The following is a 21,345-nucleotide window of genomic DNA, read 5'->3' as shown; positions in this document are numbered from 1 at the left end:
ATGTTGAAGAGCACCGGTCTCAAGACTGACTCCTGAGGGACACCGCTCATGACCACCCTCCACCCTGGCACAGAACAATTGATCACCACCCTTTGGCTGCATCCAGACAGCCAATTCCTAAGCTATAGAACAGTCCATCCTTTAAATCCACAACTCTCCAATTTAGAGAGAATGATGTGGTGAGGGACCATGTCAAAGGCTTTGCAGAAGTCCAGGTAGACGACATCTATTGCCCTTCCATTGTCCACGAAAGTTCTCACTCCATCATCCACTCCATCAGCTGTCAGTTGTCTGATTCTGCATGTTTTGTTATTGTTATTGTGACATTATTTTAATGTGATGAGAATGGAATGGGAATGGGACTCTGACTAATGAAAAAAAAAAAAAAAAAAAAAAAAAAAAAAGAGACTAAACATCCTGAAATAGTCTTTTCAAGAGACATCAGAGCCAATGAAATTTAAATGTTTATATCAGCTTGATGAAATTGTATCAATATACAAAACCACAAAACCAGTCTTGATAACAAATATATTTCAATCTCTGTCATGAACTGACATTTTTTATTTAAAACTTTTAGATGTGCTTTTTATACTTATTTATTCTCTATACAGATTTAAGATTTTAATATATACTGGGGCAAAGGCTGATGTATACATTTCATAATCTTTTTGAACCATTTCATTATCCAAGGCCAAAGTGACACCAGTGTGATCCTATCAATTCTGACAAGTAAACTGGTGTGTACATCATAGGAAAACTGACTCCTAAACAGCAGTGTTGTGCTTTCCATTGAAGTGTGCTAGATAACAAAGAGTCTTAGATTTCAGACAATGTTCTCATATATGAATTAGAATCATTTTATTATTTATGTGCCCCAGGTGGCTCACGGTGTTAGAACCACCGCTTGCAACACCAGAGGGCCCGGGTTCGAATCCCCCCTGTGGCGCAAGGGGTAAAACTGCCGCTCTGCTACACTAGAGGGCTTGAATCCCGGGAGGTGGACTCGATGATCTCTAAGGTCCCTTCCAACTTGCACGATACTATGATACTATGATACTATGATATTTCTGCAGTACTGCATTCAACATGTAAAAAAAATCGAAATCAAGGAATAAAGAGACAAATCTTCACAAAGACGAGGATGAAAACAGGATTGAAGGTAATTAGATGCATGACAAGTACAGACTTAATAACAAATAAGTATTTTAAAAGCACTGTATATACAGAAAGCTTAATCTGACACAGAAACTCCAGAGCACTGTAGTTCCTTAGGTGTTTGTTCTGTAAGCAATAAAATTGACAGTCTCTTCAGAGCTAGCAAATAACAGGAAATAGATGTTTTCCTGAAGTTCACTTGAAGCCTAAAGGGATGCAATGTTAAAACAACCTACCTTTCATTCTTTTCAGCTTTGACTTGTATTCTACAGAGAATTTTTCTCAGTCATGAATACAAAATAAAATGTGAAGAGAACCCAACTTCTCTACAGTTTCTTTTTATTATTAGCAAATGGAACTATCCATTCTTAATGAAAAACATGTCATCAGAGCCCAGTGTTGTCTTAAGAGTAAAAGGACTTAAAAATAAATAAATTAATTAATAATAAAAGGCATCTTGGAAGGTTTTTGTTTTGTTTTGTGTATATACTTTTATATATATAATGGACTCCCTCAGTTACACCATTAGCTTTTTCTTCAAAGAAACATCTAAGCTTCCCAGTCTCTCAGCAATAGTATTTGTTATTTTGTCAGCAGTGGAGACAATTTTGATTTTTATGTTATCTTTGTAGGAAATTTAAAGAAAAACATTGTTTGGGATATATTAGAAATGAGCTTGGGTCAGAAAGAACATTTGTTTTTCTACATTTCCATCCTTTACTTGATGCAACAAGGAATGTGACCACTGTAGACAAGTCTGGGTTGATACTCAGAATACACCTCTGGCTGTTCAGGTGGAGACAGAGAGCCCCTCCTCCATCTGAACTGTCACAAGTCCATAGAAGCAGATGGGCTCCACCCTCAGGTGCTGAGGAAGCTGTTGGAGATGATTGCTGAGCTGTTTTCCACCATTCATCAGCATTCCTGGTTATTTGGAGATGTCCTAGAGGACTGGAGGTTTGCTGATGTGACTCCCATCTACAAGAAGGGCTGTAAGGAGGATCTGGGGATCTACAGGCCTGTCAGCTTGACCTCAGTACCAGGGCAAGTTAAGGAGCAAGTCACCAGGGGTGAGATCACATGGCACATGCGTGGCATCAAGGGAATCATGCCCAGCCAGCATGGGTTCATTAGAGGCAGGTCATGCTTGAACAACCTTCTCTACTTTTCCTTCTTTGATCATATAACCAGACTGGTAGATGATGGCAAGGCTGTTGATGTAGTCTACCCAGACTTCAGAAAAGCCTTTGACAAGGTCTCCCACAGTATTCTCCTGGGCCTGTGGCCTGGAAAAGTATAGCTGCCTCTGGGTAAAGAACTGGCTAGAGGGCCATGCCCTAAGTTAAGTTCAGCCAGCAACCCATTACAAGTGGTACCCTCCAGGGGCTGGTACTGGAGCCCATCTTGTTTAATATATTTATTGATGTCATTGATATCTTTATTGATATCATTATTGATGGGGATTGATTGTACCCTCAACAGATGACACCAAGATTGGAGGTACTGTTGATCTACCTGAGAGTAGGGAGGCCCTTCAGAAGGATCTGGACAGGCTCGATCACTGGGCTGAGATGAACGGGATGAGATTCAACAAGGCCAAGTGCTGGATCCTGCACTTGGGCCACAATAACCCCATGCAGCGCTATAGACTTGGGGCTGAGTGGCTGGAGGACTGTCAAGAGGAAAGGGACCCGGGGGTGTTGTTTGATGCTCAGCTGAACGTGAGCCAACCGTGTTTCCAGATGACCAAGAGGGCCAATGCCATCCTGGCCTGCATTAGAAATGATGTGGCCAGCAAGAACAGAGAGGTAATGTTCCCCCTGTACTCAACACTGGTGAGGCCATACCTCAAGTATTGTGTTCAGTTTTGGGCCCCTCACTACACACAGGCCTTGGAACATGTCCAGAGAAGGGCCACTAAACTGCTGAGGGGTCTGGAGCACAAATCTTATGAGGAGCGGCTAAGGGAACTGGAATTGTTTAGTCTGCAGAAGAGGAGGCTCAGGGGAGACCTCATCACTCTTTACAACTTCCTGAAGGGAAGTTGTGATGAGGAGAGGTTTGGACTCTTCTCCCAGGCAACAAACAGGACCCAAGGAAATGGCCACAAGTTGCACCTGGGGAGATATAGATTAGATATAAGGAAAGACTTTTTATCTCAGAGAGTGGTCAGGCACCCTCCCCAGGAATGGCTGCCCAGGGACGTGGTGAAGTCACCGTCCCTGGCAGTTTTCAAGAGATGTCTGGATGAGGTGCTATGAGATATGGTTTGTGGCTTAGTGGGTATGTCATGGTTTTGCAATTTTGTAATTTTGCTATCAGTATTCCACATCATAAGCTTAACCTATGACAGGGTAGTAGTGGTGATAAGAGAATGGTTGGACTAGATAATCTTGTAGGCCCTTTCTAATCTTGTGATTCTATGATTCTGTACGTTGTGGATGCATAAAGCAGTCAAAATATGCACTGTTGTTAGTTAATAACAAATATAAAACTATGGTCTTAAGGAGTCATTGCTGATAAATAGTTAAGGTAGGCTAAATATATTCAAAATAGGAGAGTAGAATGTTCCAGACAAAATTTAAATCTATCTTGTTCACTAGAGTATCTCATTTCTAATTTTGTCAAAATAATTGGCAAAAAAAATTGAGAAAGTCCCAAAGTTTCATGAGGTAAAGTGGGCTGAAAATGTTAATAAATGTATTAATAGTTGATATTCCACAAAATATTTTAGCTAATTTGTTAAACCAGTAGAAGGTTTATAAAGCTCCTACAAGATTAAATTGTTCTCATTCATTAAATAAAATAAAATAAATAAATAAATATATTGAAGGATATCATTAGTTTAGAAAGAAAACAGTTGTTACAAATCTCGTGAGGACAAAGCATACTCTTTGCTAATTTACTTGTGAATCTTATTTTTTATTTTCAGGAACTAAAAATTCAAGTTTCAAAGGGATTTAAGTTAGAAATATTAAAAATAACAATCACTGTTTAATGATTTTAACACAACTTTGCTGTTGTGTTAAAAACAAACAAACAAAAGCAGCATGAACAAATTTAAATTTAATACCTGTTAATTACATGAGATGTTCAAGAGACATTTCTAGGACCACAAATAAAGTGTAGTCACAGCTCTATTTTGTTATACTGAGAGTAATTCCAAAAGTTTATTGAAGTGTTTGAATTTTATCCTATTTTTATTATTATTTTATATTTATTATTTTGCACTTTATAGTGTTAATTAGACAACTTTTTTTTGTCACTCTTGAATCTTTGTCAGCAATATTATGTTGCTCGTATTCACATTTCTTTGAGAAAAATGTCTAGCAATCAGGCTTACAGTTGGTTATTTCTTTTTTTCTTCTCTTTTACACAGGAGGACCTTTTTAACAGGTGAACTCCAATGCCCAACATTCCTCCTTTTCCCATTCATTCTTTCTGTTATCTTGGTGGTTAGTGCACTTAGATGAGAAATGGAAGCTACAACTTTGACTGTCTTTGATTCCCACACTGTGTGTATATGTTATGTGTATGTTACACCTACTATTCAAAAAGATTGGTAGCAACACTTTAGTTACTCTCTATCAATCCAGGTGTCTGTTGCAGCTGTGTTTATTTTATTGCTTCTAGCAAATGTGCTTCTGCTCCATGTACTGTCAATGATGTTAATAATATGTTTCTTGAATCATACATTTATTAAATAATGAAATAAGTGCTTTAAAGATCTCAGATTGAACATGTAATTTTATGTGACTCGTGTCTGAAAGACTAATCAAGAAATGATTTATTAATTGCATGTTTTCAAAACTGCATGATGCTGTCCTGAAGTTTCTGCTGTATCAGGTGTGAGGATAGAGTTTGACTGGGTGTAAAAAAGAAATTTTTTATGTTGAGGGTGGTGAGATTCTGGCACAGGCTGCCCAGAGAAGTAGCACATGCTCTATTAAAGCAAATCAAGTCAGATGGGGCTTTGAGCATCCTTATCTAGTGAAAGATGTTTCTGATTATGGATGAGGGGTTGGACAAGATGATCTTCAAGGTTTTTAAAGCTCTCTGAACCAAAACAATTTTATGATGCAAAATATTCTATGTAAATTATTCCTCAATTTCACTTCTTCTGTATTCAAATGTAAGAAAAGTCTGGTAGCCCAAATCTTTTCTCAGTGTATATCTGTACAAGCAGATTAAGAACTTCTAATCTTAACCAATACAGTGAAGTACAAATAACACCACCACGGAAATAACAACATGATATGGCAATAGCTGTTATTTCCTTTTGCAACTGTTTTTGCTATTATTAATACATAACAGTATTCGTAATATGTCTAAGCTGCTATCTAATGAATTATTCTTTCGTAGTTGTGGTTATTTTCTAATGAGGAGAGTACTTGATCTTTTGAAAGAAAACTTACATCTTGTGAAACAGCAAGATTTTCTTAGCAAATTGAACTACCTCCAGGATAACAAGTCAAACATTTTATATTCTGGTCAGTGAGTAGAACACATTTATTTTAAAAATGCAGCACTCACCTTTATGGGAGGTTTTCAGAATCACGGAATTATATGTATTAGAAGGAACCTTTGGGAAACATCTAGTTAAACATCCCTACTAATGCAGGTTCCTACAATAGGTCTCACAGGAAGGTATCCAGACAGGTCTTCAACATTTCCAGAGCAGGAGACTCCTCAGTCTCCCTGGGCAGCCTGTTCCAGTGTTCTATCACCCTGACAGAAAAGAAGTTTTTCCTCATATTTGTACGTAATTTCCTATGTTAGAGTTTTTGCCTGTTGCCCCTTGTCCTGTCACTGTACATCCCTGAAAAACTGCCTGGACTCATTCATTTGTTTGGACTTGATTATCTTTAAGGTCTTTTCCAACCTGAGCAATTCTATGATTCTATGATTTGAATCCTGCACTTTTTTTTACATATAGTGATTTATGTCTACACTTTGGAGGTCTTTTCTCATATCTAAAAGCACTCTTCTCCACACTGAACAGTCCCAGGTTTCTCAGCCTTTCTCCATAAGGGAGATGCTCCAGGCCCCTAATAATCCTTGTGGCTCTCCACTCTGGAAGATCCCTACTTTTTTTTGTACTGAGGAAACCAGAACTGGCTATGATACTCGAGATGTGACCTGTACGCAAATATTCAGTTCTATAAATCTACAGATCAGGATAAAATAGACATTGCAATTAAAAGCGAGATTTTAAAATCAATTGTGAATATAAAAATATAACTTTGATTTTCACCTTATGGATTATTAAAAAGTTGTGGTAATTTTTTTGTTTAAAAACATTATCATGTTTTTCTTTCAGAATTTGTAATGTTAATTACCCTATAACTTGAAAAGTGATTTGGTATATAAATGTAAGAATGGCAGGTTCATTATATTTAATTGGAGCCAAAGAGGAAAAAGAAAACATCTGCAAGAAACAGCTAGTGAGACAACATGAAACTTTTTTGTTGTTGTTCTTGTTTTTTGTTTGTTTGTTTCTTTTAATTCCACTGGTTCCAGTGAAGATTTGCTGTACCTTGCAGGAAAAAATCAATCAATCAATCAATAAATCACTGGTGGAACTGCCAAAAATGGCATGTTCCAGACACAGATCTGCTATTTTTGAATTGGACTGCTAATCCTAGAGCAGCTATTCTACATTTGCAGTTTGAGTTTAATCCTATGAGGAAAATTATTGAGGTTGGAAACAAATACAGGTAAAAATGACCATGAAAACAGAGAATGAAAAAAAAAAAATAAAAATAAAAAAAAATCAAACAAACAAAAAAAAAAAAACAAAGAAAAACAAAAAACAACTGGCTTAAGGAGACTAAAAGGTGGGAGCAGTAAAATAAGATGAACGAACTAGTAGCAAAATATCCTATTACTGACAAATGCTATGAGGTATACTGAAACAATGTAATAAGCTCTTAACGACTTAATCATATAGTTAAAAATGAACTGTATGAAACTGAAAACTTGACTGAAGATTACTGAAAAAGAATAGGTCAAGCAAGTATGAGTTTTATCAGAAAGATATACCTAAGAAACCAGTTACAACTAAGCAGAGAAATAAAAAAATAAAAATTAAAATTAAAAAAAAAAAAAAAAGCAGGAGAATAGAAAAGCTTTATAAAATACACTCCAGAATGAAAAAGTAGTAAAAAAAAAACAACAAACAGTTATATCAGTTATATAAAAGCATAAAGAGAAGAAGAAGAGCATTGTAAGCAGTATAAAAGATCAGTTTGAATGAAAGGAAATTATCAAGGAGAGTTTTGCATGGGGTCAAAGACAAACACTGTCGATAAACATAGTGACAAGGACTGCTACCCTTCTCAAGTTATATCATGGAAATAGCAGAGTGAAGCTTGGAGACAGGACTGTGAAAAGCAGCTTTGCCTACAGTCATCCTAAAATTTTAGACTCTATGTTCTTAAGGGGCATAAGAAAAGGAATAAAGTCGATGGACTTGAGAAGAGCAGGCTTCAGCTCATTAAGAGAATTGTTAGGCGTGATTCAAAGGGAGTCTGATTTGGAGAGCAAAATAACATCAGAAGTGCTAGGAGATTTTCAGAAACAATTTTCAACACACAAATGTGATCCATTCTCCTAAATAGGGTAGGAGGAACCAAGAAAAGAAAAATAGGAAAATAAATAAATGTGTTTGTTTGTTTGTTTGTTTGTTTGTTTAAATAAAGAACATATGTACTAATTAACTAATGTTATTAAACAGTGAGATACATCTCAAATGCCAAAAAAAAAAAAAAAAAAAAAAAAAAAAAAAAAAAAAAAAGTAGCATTTGAGATATGGAAAAGAGGCAAATGAGGAATACAGAGATATTGCCTAAGCATGCAAAGATGCAGTTAGGAAGGCAAAAGTTCATCTGGAGCTCAAACTGTCAGGAAATATTTCTTTCCATATGTTAATAGCAAAGGCAGGCATTAGGGAGACATACGATTGCTGCTAAATAAGGGTGCTAGTTGTAAGTCATTTACAAATGACACAGTTCTCAGTTCTATTTTTCCTCTGTTTTTAAGGGCAACATCAATTTCTCAGACTCTATGGCAAGAAGAAATGACAAAGAAAATAGTGGCCCACCAACAATACATAGGAATTGATCTTGATACCATCTGTACAAACTGGACATTTACAGGTCTGAGGGACTTGACCAGATGCATTCAAGGACAGCTGAATGTCATCACTGAAAAGCTCTTTTGAATTTGGAAGATCATAGAGAACAGAGATGGTCCTAGGTGAGTCCTCCCCTCCATAGGATCATAGTATCATAGTATCGTGCAAGTTGGAAGGGACCTTAGAGGTCATTGAGTCCAACTCCCAGGTTTCGAGCCCCCTGTGTAGCGAAGTGGCACTTCTACCCCCTGCGCCACAGGGGGGATTCGAACCCGGGCCCTCTGGTGCCACAAGCAGCAGCTTATACCACTGCGCCACTGGGGGCACACAAGAAAGAAAAAAAGATAAAAGGAAGAAAAGATAAAAGATATTTTTTTCAAGAAAGAAAAAAAGATAAAAAGCATATGCTTACAGGAAATACATATTTACAGTATATATGCATATATGTATCTACAGGAAAATTCTGGAAGACTGTAGTTCAGGTACCCTCACTCCGGTTCTTGGGAAAATTAAGGAGCTGACTGTGGTGGAATATATTTCCACATGCACAAAAAACAAGGAGGTTGGGAAAACTGCAGATTTACCAAGGGTAAATTATGTTTGACTAGTCCAATTGTCTTCTGCAATAAAATGCCTCCAACAGTGAATGGAAGAGAGAAATAAATATTCATCCACCTCAGATTTTGCAATGCTTTTGACATGATCTCTCATGACATCCTTTTTTGAAGCTGGATAGACATGGACTGGATAAACTAACAGCAAGATGAGTGAAAACTGACTGAACTGTCCTGTCGGTGTTTAATGACTCAAATTCAAATTGTCTGTTGGTCATGACTGGAATACCTTGAGGGATCCTAGTGAGTCCAGCACTATTCAGCAACTTTATAAACAATCTGAATGAAGGGATTTGATTCATTTTGGCCAAATTTACAGATGATACCAAACCAGAAGAAGAAGTAGATGCACTCAGAAGATACAGAGATACCTCAACAAGCTAGAATATTCATCCAAGAATTCCATGAGACTTTATAATGATTAATGTAAAGTTCTGCAGTTTACATAAAATAAACATAATCAGCAGTACAGGCTACTGTGTGACTGGCTATGGATACTGGTGAACAGTGAAATGAATGTGAACCCTTCCAGCAATGAAGGCAAAACAATGGACTACATTTACAATCATGTGACCAGCAGATCACACAGTAAAGTTATTTCAAATATTTTATATAATATAATTTATATAATAATGCATATTATGCATTTATATGGATAAAATCAGAAGAGACAAAAACCATCATTTAATAGAGTTAATTGTAACAGTTAACAGAATTTGGACAGTAGGATAGTATCAAGAATTTGATGGAAGACAGAATACAAAAGTTATACATATTTAACTGCACAGAGTCTGACCATGTTTGTTCTAGACTATTAAAAGAAATGAGTGAAGCAGTCCATGAATCTTTGCTACTCATCAAGAGGGACAAAGGACTCAAAAGAATTAATAATACTACATATTCTTTAAGCTGAATGAAGAAACATTAAGTATTTAAAATAGTCAGTACAGTGCAGCCAAGAAACTGATCCAGATAAATATCATTTATTTATTTCACAGGACAGCTAGCAGATAAAGGGAAGTTGTCAGTTTTACATATTCAGATTTTATGAAGGCTTTTCTTGATGTCTCACAAATTTTTATGTCCTATCTGTACTGCTAACTTTGCATTCAGTAAAACCTATTCAGTTAGTATATTAAAACCTGTAGCTCTCTAGCCATCTTGACTTTTTTTCCTGCAATGTGGATTTGATGGGATTAGTTCACAGCATTAAAATCTTGGTTTGGCACCACTGTAACCTTTATAAGAAAAATCAACTGCCAAAAAAATCTCCCACTGAATCAAACACGGTATTGATTTCACACACTTAGATACTAAACTTACATAACTTGAACAAAATCTACAGGGGAAAAACTCATGAAAAAAAGGAAAAAAAAAAAAAAAAAAGAAGAGACAATGCTTGTAAAGGAGTCTGTGTTTTCCCTCCAGCTGAAAGCATGTTGTTTGACACCACAATACCACTGAAAGATATAAAACCTAACTATAATAAAAAGGGAGAGAACACTGATATCTATCTAGAAAGAGACAAGTGTCAAACCAACAAGAAAAATGTGTCTGGGATTCTGCAACTTCAGTCTTGCCACCAACCATCTGTAAGGATGTACAAACCACCTTCTCCTTTCGATGCAATCATGCATATAAGTACAAGTCTAATGAAAACTGCTCATAGGGGCATGTGTATCAGAAATGCAAGGAAAACTGCTCATAGGAGCATGTGTATCAGAAATGCAAAGACAAGAGAGAAAATGTACTTTGTAGGAAGCAAAGGATTTTCTGTGTCATTGTATTTAAAAAGAATATCCTATCTAGGGGATCATTAAAAAGCATCAAATATTATGGGCTAGATCATAACACTTTTTATTGCAGTACCTTTTGTTACTGTTTATTCAAAACAGCTGGACATATCTGACATTATATATACTTACTTTAACATGTTTTTGTTTTGTTTTGTTTCATTTTTAATCAAAAATTGATTTAATAAGTTATATATTCAGTGAACAAATTCCAGTGTCATTTAGACACCCCACAAGCAGCACTCAACAGAGGAATTCAGCATATTGTTTATTTCACAATCAGTAATTTATTTATAAATTATTTCTGAAAGCTAATGTGAAGTGACTCAATTGAAACGTAAGAAGCTTGAAAATCCACAGAAAACAATGAGAAGGAATTTAACATCTGAGAAAGCATGTAGACAGTAACAGAATAAAATAGCTTATTTTCCTTGGTTAGCAATCTTACTTGTAAAGAAAAGGATGACATATATCATAATCATGGTGCATTCCATGACAAGTATGGAAATTTTTTTTTTTTTTTTTTAAGTGAAGGATGAGTAATGACACACAGTGAGTTATGTTCACAAATAAAAATGTGATAATTTAAACTCTAAAAGGCAGAATAAATATAGAGAAAGTTTCTGATAATCCTGCTGGAGTGTCACTGGGTTCATGAAGTTATATTAGCCTAAAAATAAGTGTGTAGATGTGATCAAAGGGGACAGTTTAGACAAAAGAAATTAGTACTGCCCTACCATAGTCAGGAAAGGGATACTTTGAGTTAATAAGTAAACAGATAATAATAACATAAAAGGAATATACTGTTTAGACTACTATTTTGTTGCATTCGTTAGTGATTCTTTACATTCCACTACTCCTTTGTGGTGCTTCATGTTACTTAACACAGATATAAAGTACAAGATTAATAATAATCTCATGTATGATGTCTTCGTTATTAACAACACCGGATGAAATTATGTGACTAATTCTAGCTCAAAAACACACAGGAAGTTTTGTTCAGTTGCCTGAACTTGGTCTTTATACACATTCTAGATAATCTGTTAAGATGATACTTCATCTTAAAAGCATGGAGATATTTCAAATATTCTGTGGTATCTTAGACAGTAGTCTACATAAAGAGTACTGAACTGAGTCTTTAATTATCATATCCTAAAGCAAACACTAGCCACATCTGCTTAGCTGAAAAGATCTCTGGACTCTATTAAACTATAATTGCACTTGCAATAGTTACCTGGGCTTTTTTTATAAAGAGATATTTGGATTTTAAAGCTGTTTAATTGAAGACAGGTTTCTAAATAGGGTCAAGTCAATTGCACTTCAAAAATTATTATTCTAAGAAGCATCTATGTATCTATTCACATTTTGCAAGCTTTAAAGCACTTTATGGATGCAACATGGATCAATGGGGAACTCTTGTGCTTTTGGAATAGCAGTCGCAATCAGCACTATGGACAAAACAGTCACAGCATAACAGATTGTTTGATGTTTCCTTAGCTTTCCTCACAGTAAAACATTTACCTTTCATCTGCCAGTCAGATTTCTGATTATATTTCTTCTTATCTCATTGCAGCCTTTCAATACCTGAAGGGAACTTACTCCCAGGAGGGGAGTAAACTCTTCGAAAGGGCTGATAATAGCAGGACTAGGGGAAATGGTTTTAAGTTAAAAGAGGGAAGATTTAGGTTGGATGTTAGGGGGAAGTTCTTTACTAGGAGAGTGGTTAGGTCCTGGAACAGGCTGCCCAGGGAGGTTGTGGATGCCCCGTCCTTGGAGGTGTTCAAGACCAGGTTGGACAGGGCTCTGGGCAACCTGATCTAGTAAAGGCGTATGTTTGGTGGCCCTGCTAGGCAGGGGGGTTGGAACTACATGATCCTTGAGGTCCCTTCCAACCCGGGTCATTCTGTGATTCTGTGATTCTGTGTGATTCACCACCCTCATTGTAAAGGACTTTTTCTTTATATCCAACCGAAATCTCCCCTCTTTAACTTTGAAACCATTTCCTCTGATCCTATAACCACAGATCCTCCTAAAGAGTTTGTCCCCCTCTTCCTTGTAAGCCCCTCTTTAGATACTGAAATTTCACTATCAGATCATCTTGGAGCGTCTCCCAGGTTGTCTCAATCTGTCTTTTAGAACAAGTGTTCCAACCCTTGAATTATGTTTGTGGCCATCCTCTGGACATGTTCCAACAAGTCTATGTCCCTCCTGTACCAAAGATACCACATCTGGATGCAATATTCCAAGTGAGACCTCATCAACAAAGATTAAGCCATGCACAACAAAAAAATTTCAGCCTTCTAGCCACTTTATCTGTTTCATTTAGTCCAGTGAAGCGCAAGAGTCAGTGGAAAATACTAACAGCAAAAATTGCACAAGAGATGCTAAGTATCTGAGACAATCAGACCACTACCTACCAGAGCAGGAAATAATTCTTCTAGAGCTAATTTATCAAGCTCTTACTTCTCCCTCCACGAATTTGTATAGGCTAGTTTAAAAAAAAAAAAAATCATTTTAAATTAATTGCCAGTTAACTAAAGATTAAATATCTCAGTAGCTGTAAATGCTACTGTAGGTACTTTCTAGTTCTAGTGACATTTTTGTTATTTGTTCCCCAGGATTAAGACTGATACCTGATTATTATTATTATTATTATTATTATTATTTCTTTTTCAAATGAAATAACTGCATTACTTTTTAATGAGTTTTTGTTGTTGTTGTTTTGTTTTGTTTTGTTGTTGTTGTTTCCAGAGCTAAAATACATATGTAGTAAATTCTAATGTTTGGAGTTATTTCAACTTTATATTGAGAATTTTTTCACTAGAGAAAATCTGAATGAACAATTTTGAGTATTTTGTTGGCTCCCAAGTGCTAGAACTCAGGAGAGGTAGAGATTATCTTCCTTAGAAATGTATGGAATAGTTTTGAATGGGACTTAGGTGAGGAATTTAGGATGGTGATTAGTCCTCAGCTTTCCATACAGTCCCCATTACAAGATAGATTCCTCATAGTGTACAGTAAAGTGACTTTGAATTTAAAATTTATTTAATTATATTCATAGTTATTAACTGTTTTTAATCTAATAAACTGTAAAAATATTCATAAATATGCATTGTTCACTATTTACTTAGTTATTTATTAAGTAGAACTTGTTTGAAGTACTTGATATTTCTGAAGTTTTGTTTTCTTTGTTTTTCAGAAAATGTGAAAGAACGTAAGTATGATTATGTGCTAAATATCATCAAGGTACATTGTTTTCATAAGTGTTTTTCAGAAGGACACTTTAATGGACTGCAAAGTTCTCACTCTTTCAGAGATCTCAAAAATTCAGCAGGAAGTTAAAGTACACAGCACAGTTGTTTGAGAGATGGGTAAGGCAAGACGGGACTGCAGGAGGTCCATAATCAGTTTTCAATAAAAAGACATACAGATGCTTCACATGGGAGGATTTGAACAGACTGCTAATTATTTTTCTTTGAAAGAGATATAACAAATAGTAATTGATTATTTCAGGAGTAGAAGAGAAATGAAAAAGCTGTGAAATATATATCTGTCATCTGCTGAAGTCACTGGGTAGTTTTAGAATGGTATCTCATCCACCTGGTAAGTATGAAATGTTCTAGAGTGTAACATGATTCAGTTGAGCAGCATTTTAAAATTCTGTATGATTACACTGAGGTCCTGTAAGATACTGTTCTTGACTACAAAATACTTAATAGTTTACGTAGTACTCTTTTTACAGCAGGCCTGGTATGAGTGGCAGTAGGTAATAGTACTGAATAATGCCCTCCTGAACCACCAGTTTCTCTTGCAATTTTGTTAATAAGTGCAAATCACAGGGAAGCCATAATAAAAACAATATATGTATACATATTGTATACATGTATAAATTAAATAAATAAATAAAATAATAAATAAATAAATAAAACAATAACTGAATATATTCTAGCAGCTATTGTTTTTAACACGTCAAATTGCTAACTTTGTAAAAGTAGCATGTATTTTAGTTCAAATTATTATTTGCTTAATAGTAACAGCTTTTTCTTTGTCATTATTCTTCAACTTTTCTTATTTATTACTCAGTCATAACAATATCTCTGAAGTAATTACTTTGAACAGGTCAGAAGGCTAAATTTCTGATTAGATTCCCATGTCATTTCAAGGACATATATAAAGTTGGAGTCTGTGGCTCCATCAGAGTGCTCTGACCTATTTGGTGCACTATCTGCTCAACAAATCTGAGACAAAATAGCTTCAAAGAATAGTAAGGTTTATCCCACAGGCCCTCGAGAACATCCTTTAAATCTGTTCCTCAGTGTACTGTCAGTAAACTTATATATATATATATTTATTTTTTTATTTTTTAATCTTTTAAAAATTGGTATCTAAGTTCAAGAATGTTAGAGGCAATCTCTTGATATATTCTAGGGTACATTAGCATTACTGAAAAATTTTAGCTTTTTATTTTTCTACAAGATAGACATTTCTGTATCTCAGATTGGCGGTGATGTAGCAGCTTATGCTTGCTGGTGGTTCATTTGTACTAAAAGCACGACAAAAAAAGGGAAAATTGATCTATATTTGCTTTAGTTGTAGCTTATGAACAAAGAAAAAAATGCAGGAGGTGTTATATTCATATTTCTTGGCCAGACAAAACAACTTGCTACAAGCATCAGATAATCCATCTGCCATGTAAAAAGAGAAAAATTACAGCTCTTCCTTTTATATAGGGCTATGAAACTGCAAAGCTATTTGTTAAGTAGCAGCTTCTAAATGGTTGTCTTTTCTGAAAAATGTGCCACAAATACATGTTTACTGAAGTGATATTTTCAAAGCAGCATGTAGATAGGGACGTTATTCTTTTCAAGCGCATTTGCAGTGACTAATACGGTGGCATCTGAGTGCTTTAAAGTGAAATTAATTATGCCTCTGTACATTAATTAAGTTTTTGCAAACATCTTGACAGGATTCAGTGTTGTCAATGCATTATGGATGAGTAATTACAAACACTGTTCCTATGTGATTTTTAATGTGTTGTTAAGGAACCTTCCTTTTTATGGTACAAAGTTTCTTGTTCACTTGAGAGAGCTAGTGTGAGGCTGATTAGCTTTAGATGGCTGACTGTTTAAAAATAATGAATATGCTGTATTTGTGATTAAATCCACAAGTTTTACATTCTTCTTCTTAGATACATAATAATGCTAATGCTAATATTTCTGCAGACACACATAATTTTATCTTCTTTTAACTTTTTTACTTTGGCCAGAAGAAACTTGGGGATCTTCCAGACTTTGCTGCCTATTTTATCACCTGTTTCATAATGTGAACTGTTGCCTGCAATTAACACCAATTTTCCATTATTTTTCATATTCTTTTAGTAGCACTAGACGAACAGTGATAGGTAATATACATAAAATACCTCTGTCAGCCTCAAAAGCTCATCTAGCTTTTGAGAAAGCTCTATAAAAAATGAACTAGCCAGAAACACTAAGTAGTTTTCAAATTTCAATTATTTACTTCCCTTTTTTTGCTTTATTATTAGTAGTAGTAATAATAGTAGTAGTATTTTAAAACATTTGTTGTCTTTCTTTAGTAGACAGAAAGAAGTGAAGAAGTAGGTATGGTAAAGGGAGGGTGGTTGGACTAGATGATCTTGTAGGTCCTTTCCACCTTTGATGCTATAATTCTATGATTTTATGAAGAAACTTTTCTCCATGACAGAGTCAAAGATGCACCACTATAAATGATCTTTATAAAGATCACTGAGAAAGTGTATTAAGTGAGCAGGTGAACGTTCTCCTCAGTTGTTTAAAAATAGGATGTTTTTTCCCTATCTTTTTACATGCCTAGTGTATCTGGATTAGGTCAATGAAAGATGAAAAATGAAAAAAAAAAAAAAAAAGAGAGCATATTGATCTGCAGACTAAGTTTGGTCTGATATTGCTATGAATACTAGACACAAACAACAAGCAGTTAACAAAGATTTGCATATGTGTTTGCAATTGTATCTTCTCACACATAATTGTTTCCATAGAGGGACTTTTTCAGTGCTCCTACAACAAAGGTGTACATTTAGTTGTGTTATCAGAAAATCATAGTTTGAAGTTCTTGCAGGGAAAAAAAAAACAACAAAAAAACCACACACACAGAAAACAAAACAAAACAAAAAGAACAAACAGTGTTCTCTAAAGTGTAAGAACAAAATGATGGTAGAGAGTTGGGAAGTGGAAGCTGTGTGGTCACAACAGCTCTGTTGTCCTGTTGTCTTCAACACATTGCATTCATTAGATGTAAACCCAGGAGGGTTACTTCTCACAAGACTCTTTGTATGGTACATGTTGCCGAGTGCAATTATAGTTTAAACCCCCCCTTGCCCAGGTACTAGCGAAACCCTCGCTAGGGCCAAAAAGACCACCGTGACTCATCAAGAAAGGTGGCAAAATGGCGTTTATTAGGAGTAATCAGCACCTTTTATACCTTACTACTTCGTCTACGCCCCCTAGGGAGCACGTTTGAAATGCGCGCCAAGGTACATCACAAGGTGAGGGACGGAAACGGGGCGGGGCCACTGCCGCGTCACAACCCGAAATCTTCGCTCACCGCCTATGTTATCTCCCCCCCTCCAAATACTACAAGGTTCAGCCTCGTTAGCATCTACAACAGGTACATTGTCTCCAAACCTGAGATTGTTCCCCAGATTTTTTTTTTAGTTATTATTATTTTATCATAAAACACTTCCCTAGATAGCAAAGGGCCCTGACCAGATATCCGTAGCACCTCAAGGCTTCATCCTGACTACTTATTGAGATAAAACCCCTCAAATGTGATGTGTTTCTATCTTACTTCTCTGAGAACTGACTGGTGTACAATCAGAAAGGCAAGTGCTGTTCATTTAAAGAAAGCTCTGAGAAAATACTGAAAAATAAGATTGCTAGGGTATCATTTGTGGGAGTCCATTGATTAAATATTGAAAATGAGTCAGCAATGTGTGCTTGCAACCCAGAAGGAAAATTGTATTCTGGGATGCATCAAGAGGAGCATGACCAGCAGGTTGAGGGAGGTCATTCTGCCCCTCTACACTGCTCTCATGAGAACCCACCTGGAGCCCCCTTTAGCCAGGAGGAGGCTCCAGGGGGACCTTGTAGTGCACTTTCAGTACCTGAAGGCAGCCTACAGGAAAGCCGGGGAGGAAATTTTTACAAAGGCATGTAGCGACAGAATGAGAGAAAATGGCTTTTAACTGTAAGAGGGTAGACTTAGACTAGATTTTAGGAAGAAAGTTTTTACCATGAGGGTGGTGAGATACTGGAACAGGCTGCTCAGTGAGGCTGTGAATGCCCCCTCCCTGGGAGCAGCCAAGGCCAGACTGGATGGGGCTTTGAGCAACCTGGTCTGGTGGGAGGTTTCCCTGCCTTTATGGGTAGAATTGGAACTAGATAATCTTAAAGATCCCTTCCAACTCAAACCATTCTATGAATCTATGATTCTGTGATTCCATGATCATAACTAACTGCAGCTGTCTGGAGTTAAGATACATTGTTTGCAAATCTGAGAAATTTCTTTGTAGTTAGTAACACTGTGTGCTACACAGATTATAAAAAATCAATATAAAAATATTATAAAAATCAAACAAGAATCTCCTAAATAATTCCACTTCTGATAAGTTTGTAACTATTAGATAAATACAAATGGCAGTATTTGGATAGAAAAGGATAAAAAACGTTTCATGTCTTTTTCTGTCTGTTGATGTTATATAATGGCCTTGGAGCTGTTCAACATGACTGACTGTAAAAGTATTTTGATATGTTTTGATCTAAAGTGATGGAATAGTAGTGACAGAATATCTACCATAATACTGATAATTTTTATATATATACATATATATTTTCCATATTTGAGTGGCAATTATTTCAACTATTTTTCTCCATGGGAACAGTGTTGCCTTGAATAGGCCCAGATCTACATCTTGCTTTAATATCTGAAAAATAGGTGTTAAAATTCCAGTTGCTGAAACCAGGGGTGGAGAGCAAAACACAACTGTCTAGTGTTGTCTGGAAAAGGTTATTTGTGACATTCATATATAGCTGAAAGACATGCACTGATGGAGGATCTATAAGAAACTGCCACATTTCTACTTCAAGAATTGAAGATTAGAAGAAATGTCCTAATTGTCCACTCAAGGAACACTAAAAACCTCAAATTGGAGAACTGAATTCCATCCTGCATTCTTCCAGAACTTGGACACTGGAATGGAATATAGGCTTCAAGAAATGATAAATATATTTGAACTTCTGTGAAAATGTTTTTAGGTTTGTCAGCTACTTAGTCAGTCTCCTAAAATGTAGAGCTTCTTTGAGGTTTATTTATTGGCATTGTTATTATTATTTTTATTTATTTACCTCAGACCCAATAAAATGCTGTTGGAGGAAATTATTAATTTCAAAATGGAAACGTGTGTTTCCATCTGTATTATTAAATCCTTAAAATTATTTTCCCTCAAAGTGTTATATTGATCTTTGCTTTTATGATTGGAAGAAAAATAATAATATCTTTTTAATTGTTTAATCTCATGAAGGGCTAGTTTCAGTGATTGTTAGCAAACATAGTTTGTATTAAATTCACAGTCTTTGAGTAAATGAGATTATGTTTAAATAGTAACCCCGAGGTGTTAGCAAGTATAGCAAAAAATGCATTTTTATTTATTTATTTATTTATTTTGTGTGCATGAAAATTCTGATTCCAACAGGTTTCATGGTATCTTATTATAAATACACTATAATTATTCCTGTAACATGCTACTCTGTTTTGTAGTTGCTTAATTTCTTTATTTTCTAGAAGGACCTTAATTATTTGTGTAAAGATAGATTTGTTATGTGAATTGTAGAATGACTTACCCTTGAATTTTTCAGGACCCCAGTAGGAGAGGTCCCTTGGGAGTAAGTCCCCAAGGGTAAAGGTGTCCAGGAAGTCTGGTTGCTCCTCAAGAAGGAAGCCCTAAAGGCACAGGAGCACACTGTCCTGGTGTACAATGAGATAAGCTGTCGTGGAAGAAGACCAGTGTGGATGAACAGGGAATTCTTCTGAAGCTCTGGAAGAAGAAGAGTTTACTTCATGTAGAAGGGACAGGCAACTTGGGAAAAGTATAAAGAAGTTGTTAGAATACACGAGAAGAAAATTAGAAAGGCAAAAGCCCTGCTTGAAATCAAACTGGCCACTGAGGTAAAAGAGAACAAAAAACTCATTTATAAACATATTAACAGTAAGAGGACTAAGGAGAATCTCGCATCACCCTGACCTCAGTGCCAGGAAAGGTTATGAAGTAAGATCACACAGCACACATACAAGATACCAAATGCCAGTGGCATCCTGGCTTGTATCAGAGAAATAATGTTGCCAGCGGAAGCAGGGAAGTGATCATCTCTCTGTACTCAATGATAGTGTGACACCAGCTGTGTCACACCCACTGTGTTTGGTTTTGGACCTCTCACTACAAGAAAGACACTGAGGCCCTGGGAGCATGTCCAGAAAAAGGAAGTGAAGCTGATGAGGGGTCTGGAGCTCAAGTCTTGTGAGGAACTGTTGAGGGAACTGGAAAGGAGTCCGGAAAGAAGAGGCCTCTGCTTCGAGTGCTTACTCACAGTGTGAGAAAAGGGATGTTTTAAATCTGAAGGGATTAATGGGTAGTTTCTTTATATCCACGGAATTCCAAGATTGCTGCTCAATTTATAAATCTGTATGGTCTCCAATGAATACATATGTATACTCAAACAGGTTTGAGTGTTTTTTTGTTTTTGTTTTTTGTTTGTTTGTTTGTTTTGTTTTGTTTTGTTTTTACCACTATCTAGTGGTAATTTTAGTTATATGGAGAAGTGTAGTCTCTATAGGAAAAAAAAAAAAAAAAAAATCTGAGATAAAATATTAACTTGTTTAATGAGTGAATAGAATTCTGAAAAGCAAAAAGAGGATGTAGTATGTTTCAAAGCTTTCACTGTACTGAAGAAAGATGAAAAAAAAGCTAGAAAATGAGAGACTTTCATGTTATATTTATTATAAATGTGGATAGCTCAGCTCAGGAGAAAACAACAAGCAATTAACAAGTAACCATATTCACAGCCAATGGGAGCCAATTAAGCTTATCATAAAAGTGGTTATTTTTGTAGACACTGTTTTTAAACAATCAATTTCAGTATGCTGTGAAACCACAATACTGACTATTACTTTAGAAAAAAAAAATAGCATCAATGCACAAGACAACATGTTTAATACTTTACAAAAGAGATTAGGTAAAAATGATTATTCTTCAGCATTTATGATCATTCTTAGATTACCTAAAAAGTTAAATATATATATACTTGCTAGGACAATTTAAAATAGTGTAGAACATAAATGAATAAAGTCTTAAGAAGATGGTTTATACATTTGACGCACTCCATTTTTGTCCATGATAACAGCAGACCTAATTCAGTAGATGTTCCATTTTCATTATAAAATTGAGATAGGCAATTCATTTAAAGGCAGCTTTTTTTTTTTTTTTTTTTTTTTTTTGTGTGTGTGTGTGTGTGTGCGCGCTTTTTTTTTTTATTATTTGTTCTTTTTTTTTTTTTTTCTTTCTTTACTCTCAATTGCTTTAAAACTGTGTATTTTCACA

Source organism: Excalfactoria chinensis, chromosome 1 (assembly GCF_039878825.1).
Source record: "Excalfactoria chinensis isolate bCotChi1 chromosome 1, bCotChi1.hap2, whole genome shotgun sequence".
NCBI classification, from domain to species: Eukaryota; Metazoa; Chordata; class Aves; order Galliformes; family Phasianidae; genus Excalfactoria; species Excalfactoria chinensis.
Note: the sequence above shows the minus strand (reverse complement) of the source record.